Here is a 7,981-nt window from a genome sequence, read left to right on the forward strand (position 1 = left end):
TATTGGGAATTTAACTGGGATTGACTAGGCCATGTTTCCCACACTCGAATTTTTCACCAAGGACTTTGGAGGAGAAAGCCAGCAAACTGAAGGAAAAAGAAGACATGAGAGTTTGCTGCATTTCTGAGGTAATACTTCTCCAGCTCCCACCATTAGATCCACGATCCCAGCCACCACCTCCACTTCCACGGCTGTTGCCACCACCACTTCTGTAGACACCACCTCCAACGAAGCAACGAACTCGATCTATAGCGAGAAATGAAAACCGTAGAAAAGATAAAGACTCAACTTTGAGGAAGAGAGTGAGAAACAGAGAAAGGAAAATGAGATTTGAGTTTATGGATAGGATTGAGGTTGATGTTCTTCCTTTATCTTTCTGGGGTAAATATCATAACTGGGGTTGAAGATGAAGAGGCTGGGTGGGTACATGGGTGAGAGCAATTTAGTGTTTCGTGTAAGGGCAAAAGAGGGAGTGCAACACATAAAATCATAAAATATAGTAAATTTAGATAGTGGGTGTTTCTTGTGGCTTTCTCCGGATACTTCACACAGAATGCTATACCGCCTGGGGTACCGATCCAACTCCTAAATCCTGAACCAAGAACACAGCTACATCAAAAGCGACAACACCAAGTATAATCAGCAACAACAGACTCTCCTTAAGATCAAAATGAACTAGGTTCAATCTGAGGACAGTGTGGCAGACTTGCTCACTAAGTTATTGCCTAAATTTCACTTTCGAGAAACATGTTGGTAACATCGTTTGCGGAAGTTATCTGAACCCCCATGACCATAGTCATTAGGGGGAGATGCAGACATCAGGGGGAGATGTCTACATGTATGGTCTTGAAACGTGAATGGTGTGTTGTGCTCTTTTTCCCCTTCGACCGAGATTATTTTTGTCCCACATGATTTTTGTTACTCGGCAAGGTTTTTAATGAGGCAACGAGAGGAGCACCACGTTTGGGCGACACAAGAGGGAGTGTTCAAGTAAATCCAGAATATGTGTCTGGCCCAAACTCTAGGTTACTTGACCTAGTTGTAATTGAGTTATAAATTAGAGATATTTTCAGAGATATTCACAGATATCCGATTAATTGTACGATTATCTTTCATTGTACAACTCATAGAATAGCAATCCTTTATATGAAGAAGCCCCTATTATCAATGAAAGCACTACTCAATTCTCTCCTAATTTTGGTTTTCCTTAAACACTATATACTATTTGTGGGTTCACTATTCATCAGCTTAGTAATAGTGCCGGCTCAAGCCGAGTCGACATTGTGAAAAGACGATTTTGCCCCTACCTCCTGTCTCTTGCCCCGACATCTGTCGTACTGCTTAGTGTTATCGTGTTTTTACCAAGGACTAAAATATCCAAGATATACTCGATATTTCCTCAAAATTTCCAATTTTTACAAGTATCGATATTAATTTTAACATCTTTTCGATATATCATTTTTAGTATATTTTGAACTAATCATACAATTTTTATCCAAAATTTTGATAAAATTTCTATCAATATTCACTATTTTCTTTGAAATTTTTTTTTTTTTTTGAAATATAGTTCCATGATATTCGATATTTCCTTCTCACTCCGGTAGAGAGAGGGAGCGCGCGAAGAAAGTGGTGCTGTTTGTCAGCATCTACAACCTTCCCTGCTACGCCGTTCCTTTTGTCCTCCATGTTCTCAGCTGTGTTCCTCTGATTAGCTGCTGGCTGAGAATTGCACAACCGCTGTTTTACCCGCATCTGAGGACTCTTGGCAGCATCAGCTCCTCCGGTGCAACCGATTTGCGGGTAATTCCTTTTATGCTTGGATTTATTCTTCGCCAAATTTCTGTTCTTCGTCCTCAGTTTTTATTATGAATTTGGATGATGGGTTTTGTTGGATTTTGGTTGTTCTTATGGGTTTTGTTGTTCCCCCGACACAGAGGAGGCGAGAGTAAAAAGAAAGAGAGAGAAGAGGAAATAAGAGAAAGAAGAAAAAGAAGGAGACGAAAAGCTCTCTGGGTTTTCTTTGATCGGTTGGTATTTGTGGGAATCTGATGTGGTTTTTGTCTTCTTTCTTGGATTTCTTATGTGTAGTTACTGTATTTGTCTTCGGCTGGCCAATGGAAGATTCGTCTTCAGCTGACCAAGCCTGTTACTTAGCCTCCATTGGTATGGGGAGTTTGCGGAGCTGCTGCCTCTGGTATGCTCCTTGCTTCTTCCTGATGGCCCCCCGTGTTTGCATGTTTATAATTATGTTGTAGTTTAGTCTGACAACTGCAAACAAAAAAAGCATAACTGGATGATAGGTGAATTGGTTAGTGTAGGCAAGATTATTCTGATAATTATGTTGTAGTTTAGTTCTATTAGTGCTCTTTAATTTGTTGGCTTACCTTTTGACAATGCTGTATGTAAGACATCTATTTTATTTGATGAAGTCAGAAGAACCTTTTGTTTATTTTTGTTTAGGGTAAAAATAGATTGATGAAGCCTTTTTTGAGTGTTAGCTGCTCCACTTCATGTTCATATTCGTTTAATTAATGAGTCATGGCAAACTTTATCAAACAGAATAGTCCTCCCTGTGTTTGTTTGTTTTTCATGATGATGCTGTTGAGGCTCCCAGTGTTTGTTAATCCGATAGAAGGGACTGAAAAGTTCACGATATATGCTGTTTTGAAGCTGTTATTTACTTTCTATTTTCAGATCTTATAAGATTTTGAGTGTATTGGAGTTTACTCTTACTGTACATTTTCGAAAGCAAGAGGGGGAGGTTGCAATCATATTCTGGTTTTCTACTTAAAGGTTGTACTGATCTACGAAAAATGTTATGGATGGTTTAAGTCCATCTAGGAACAGCACTGGGTTGCAATGTATGAGAGTAATAATGGTGAGTTTTCTGTGGCTTTTGAGATAACAAAGCATGATGTAGGACAGCACAAGGTGGGTTACTGCCCTATAATTGTGCTTAGCCTTAGATGGTAGAAGCTTTAGTAATGAAAAGAGGTGTTTAGCGAGGACAAAAAGATAGTGTTATGGTTTTGGGTAGTTCTGGAGAAATTATAGTGGTTTGAAATAATAGGGAGGCGAAGAGAGTCTTTGGAAAGAGATCTCAAGGCACTACGACTTTAGGAAAATGGTGAAATCTATTTGTCAAAGTTTTTAGGTCATGTCATTCAACCATAAAGTGAGTTGTTCATAAGAATTTCATTAAAGTTTCAAGTAATAACCAAGATAAACTGTGGGATTGTCTGTTTTCGAGTCAAATGGTCATTACTTGCATCTGGGTTTTATGACTTTATCTGTTTTGGATGTTTGGAGGTTTAATTTTGAGATAAAGCTTCATGATCTACATAGCCTCTGCAAGCCATGCAAGATTGAACATCTCAAAATTAAACCTCCAATGGAGTTAGCAGATTTTCATTAAAGCTGAACCATGCAACCAGCTATTTTGGTCTTTTCTCTTGAAAAAGTTATCGGTTAGTTAGATTTTTCCCTTATGGTTTGTTTTACCGTCACTTTGATACATCTTTGTTGGTTAGTGTGATGATTTTTGCATTGCAAGTTGAAATTTTAGCACAAAATTCAAATAAATGCAGTATGTTTCTACTGTTCTCCCTTTTTTATTGTTCTGTGAGTTAAGAACTATCTATTTTAATCATGTTTGTGATCCAACCCTTCATCATTATAATAAACATGATTATATAATCCTATGTTCTGTGAGTTGAGAACTATCTATTATAATCTATAGTCTACTAAGCTACTGTAGGTGTAAGTTTATTGCAGGCAATTTGTACAATAAAACATATTGTTGTTGTGGAATTTGTAGATTAAGGGCAGTTTGATGAAAGGAGGTCTATGCAGTTATAATTTTTGAAAATTCATATACAATTTTGTTCATATTTATATCTAGGGACTGTCTTTATGTTCTTTTTCTAAATGAAATACTCTGTTAGCACTTCTGTATGCATACCACTAAATTTAATGTCACCATATACAGCTTTTAGACCATTATGATTTATGACCAAGTAGTTGGAAGTGAAATAAGTGAAGCACATACTCTGCATTTTTATGTTAAAGGGCAATTGATTTGACGTAGCTGTTTATTCTCACTGAATTCTGGGGCAGGTTCCAAGTTATTAGAAGAAGATGCAGAGAATAGAAAGGTATAATAATTACAATGGAGCAAATCTGAACTCTGAACCAATTGTCTACTATTACGTTTTTACCTCTCTTGAATTTTGTTGCAGCAAGTAGATACACTTGGTACTACTTACTTTGGTGCACTGTCTCAAAACAATAAGGCAACTTTTACTAATTCAATTCAATTGCGTCTTAATTGATGAAAATTTCCAGGCATCAAATTTCCCAAAGTGGTTTTTACTGGATCAAATTCTTAAGCCTGGAGTTTACTCCAAATGTTGAAGGAGTAGTCATGATTAAGTACTGCAAATACAGAAATCAATGACAACAAATGAATGTGAATTTGGTGCATTTCTAATTGGCAATAACTATAGTCTACCACCCCCTGCTTGCATCGGATTACCGTACACAACTAAATAAACTTACTTCAGTTCTACTACAAATATCAAATTCTTTCCAAAACATTGGAATACATATTTTTAGTTAAGAAAATTATAGTGTACTGAATATTAATTGATCTGATTTGAGTTAGCATCTTATGTCTACAAACGAAGAGCAATTCCAATTCTGATATGGTTTTTTAAATTCTGTTCATTTCTTTGGCATCTTTTCGTTTCGGTAGCAGCAATTCTTTAGCTTTCATGGGGAAGTTAACAAAGTTTATTTTTGTTACCGTTTTCAGTTTGTTATTGTGGAGCTCTGATGTTGTTAAATGAATACTATGTAAATGAAGCGGCTGTTGAACATTTGAATTTGAATTCATTGTCATTTATTTAGGTGGTTATCTATGGCATCAGATACGTTGCATGGTCTGTTTGATTTTGCATTCAATCTTATGAATGTTTATTTTTATTTTTTTATGTCCAATTTATTCTGATTCATTCTTCTTCCAGATTTACAGGTGGGGAGTAACATCCTTCCAATTCTGAACGTCCTCCATGTACATACTGAAACGAAAAGATTTTGCCTTTTTTCCCTTTGGAGAAGAGCATGACAGGGGAGAGCTTGGAGATGTATAATGGGTATTTTTCAGCCTTTCGCCTCCTTTCATATGAAAACAGTCACAATAACCTTTTGCTTATTTTATGTTTAAATTACTCATCCTCTACTTTTCTTTTTCTTTTTTTTTAACTCAGTGCTCATTGCTCCTTCCAAACACAGAACATGGGGTTGAAGGCCAGTTACTGTTTTAATAGTTTAGTTAGCAGCAAATCTATAATTTAGAGTTGTGATTTGTTGGAAGGGTGGAGTAGCATAGAGTCACAGAGTGTTGAAGTTACAAAGGAACTTTAATCACTTTTGGTGTAATTACACAGGTATCTACACTTTGGTGAAGTGCTTAGGCTTAGATTGTAGGGACAATATCTTGACATTTCTGTATGAGGGAATACATTTTGATCAGCTACCATCTCTAGCTTGCAGAGAAATTGAAATGCATACGAAGCATAGAACTATCATTTTAGGGGTCTTGATATTTTTCTTCTTCCTGCAAGCAAGAAAAAGCAACGAAGATATAGAAAGAACAAAGCATATGAAGTTGTCGGATACTCAAAGTAGGGAGATTGCCTCCAAGTATATGACAAAGCATATGAAGTTATCAGATACTCAAAGTGGGGAGACTTATATGGCAATCTTTTGTACTGAAATCACATCTGCCATTTTGTGATGAGATAATGGTTACACATATTTATAGCATATAGAATGCAGTTCCTAGAACTGAGTAGACACAATATAACTAAACTCATAAATAATTTTGCTTCATTTTATTACATCTATCTTTCATTTTGTTTTAGCATAGCTAATTTGTTTTTATTATTCAAACCACACTCAACTACAAAGTTCTTAAAAATAACAAAAAGTACTTCAGCTTTTTACTCCGCAGCAGGGGTTTTTTTTGTAGTAACTTACTATAACACTTTTTTTTTGTCCGATGGAAATAACACATTTTTTCTATAGCACATTACCAATAACTACAAACCCAGCCTACTATTTACCATGCGCAGTGGCCCATTAATCCATTCTCATGCGGATTGCCTAAATAGCCCTTGCGATCAGCTAAATCATGTGGGATATTTTCTTCTATTTTTATTATTATTTTATTAGATTGGAATTGACAAAGGTATCATTCTTATATCATTGATAGGTCCGCCAATTTGGTTAGATTTGGTCCATTAAGAGAGAAAGAGAGAGACAGGAGATGAGGATCTGCAATTGTAAGGATTTGAAATGAGAGAGATCGATGAGAATATGCAATTGTAAGGATTTGAAATGGGTAATTTCCTATTTTTCTATCAGATCGGGAATAGTTTTTATACATGTTGATTTCAGGCTGTGATAGAGATATGATGTGAATCTGCAAGTAAGGATTTGAAATGGGCAATTCCTATTTTTCTATTAAGTCAGAGTCAATTTCTTATGCATATTGATTTCATGCTATAACAGGAGATAGATACATTTCTTTATCACTGAGAAATTTGAAAGCCAATTCCTTCCAATTGATTCCTAGGCTCTAGAATGCTTGATTAATATTATATGCCAAATGGTGGAATTGACATGGAGTCTGTACTTATATTTGACACATTTAATTCAGATTTTAAAAGACTTTGTTTGAATTTTTATAATCCATGGATTTACTTAATCCACGGATTATTTAAATTATATATGGATTTTGATTGATTCTAATGGATTAATTTACTAGTATTTGTTTAGATTTTACAAATCTTTATGATGTTTTTGGTAGGTTAATTTTTCTTCTTCTTATTCTTCTTTAATTAAGCAATGGATGTATGGATCCAACTATAATGTTATATCAATGACAAGAAAGTATGGCAATCTACCATTCTTTATGTTATGTATAATGATATATGAACAATAAGAGAAAATTAACTAGAAAAAATGTTACACAAAAAATAAAGTAGTAAACTAATGACATAATTTATTTCATATCTAATTTACAAAAGAATCATGTGTGTATGTATCATCTTAATAATATCATTGAAAGTGAGCTTAATTAGCTAGAAGGATTAAGACTTATAGAGCTATAGTGATAAAAATAAAATAAAAAATTATTAGATGAGAGCAGAGGCGGAGGAAGATAGTGGGAAAATAGGTCGAAGACAAAATTGATGAGAGTCACCTATTGAGACTTGCTTTTTCTTTTTTCTTTTTTTTTTGGTGAAGAGCTTCTTCATTTTTTGAGTGAGAAAGAATCTATCAAAATCTCTTAGGAAGTGGTTGGATTGTTTTAGAGTTTTGATATGTATAAAAAGCACTATAAAATCCTCCAAAATCCAGCATTTAATGAAATCTTTAAAAATCTGTATACTTTTGAATATGAGAAATTTTGATAAATGACCAATTTTCAGCCTTGAAAATGACTTTTGACCCACATTTAAGAAATAGTTGAAAACTAACCTTTTGGTAAGGTAAAATGACTTAAATACTCTCGTGTTGATTGAAACACTTATTTTTTTTTTTGAAACACTTTCGAGCTCTGAAATTATGGTATTCTCAATTTCTTGAAGGCTGATTTTGCATTGAAAACGTCAAGGATAAGTCGACGAATGTTTTTATATGCCGTTTTACATAGGATGAATACTGTTTGCATCCCTTTTAGCTGTACACGGAGACAGAGAGCAAGAGAGAGACAGAGCTTGAGAAGATTCAGATCTTTGTGAAAACGGTAACCGGGAAGACCATCACCCTTGAGGTTGAATCTAGTGACACTATCGACAACGCGTGTCAAGGCCAAGATCCAGGAGAAGGAAAGTATCCCCCGGACCAGCAGATGATCGTACTCCCGCTAATTACAACATTCAGAAAGAATCAACTCTGCATTTGGTTCTGAGGC

The 7,981-nt window shown here is 35.1% G+C and overlaps 1 long non-coding RNA gene across 4 annotated transcripts; it reads left to right on the top strand.

Moving 5' to 3' along the window:
• Positions 1-1,577: 1,577 nt before the first annotated feature.
• Positions 1,578-5,913, top strand: LOC133740358 (uncharacterized). 4 transcript variants are annotated; one of them, XR_009861154.1, is made up of 6 exons: positions 1,578-1,800; positions 1,935-2,194; positions 2,695-2,878; positions 4,117-4,154; positions 5,025-5,153; positions 5,268-5,913. It is a non-coding gene; the product is annotated as an uncharacterized LOC133740358 (long non-coding RNA). The 4 variants fall into 4 exon arrangements; XR_009861156.1 differs by lacking the exon at positions 2,695-2,878 and having other exon boundaries at positions 1,935-2,027; positions 2,089-2,194; positions 5,268-5,539; XR_009861153.1 differs by lacking the exon at positions 2,695-2,878 and having other exon boundaries at positions 5,268-5,539.
• The last annotated feature ends 2,068 nt before the right edge of the window (positions 5,914-7,981 follow it).

Source organism: Rosa rugosa, chromosome 3 (assembly GCF_958449725.1).
Source record: "Rosa rugosa chromosome 3, drRosRugo1.1, whole genome shotgun sequence".
Classification (NCBI taxonomy): domain Eukaryota; kingdom Viridiplantae; phylum Streptophyta; class Magnoliopsida; order Rosales; family Rosaceae; genus Rosa; species Rosa rugosa.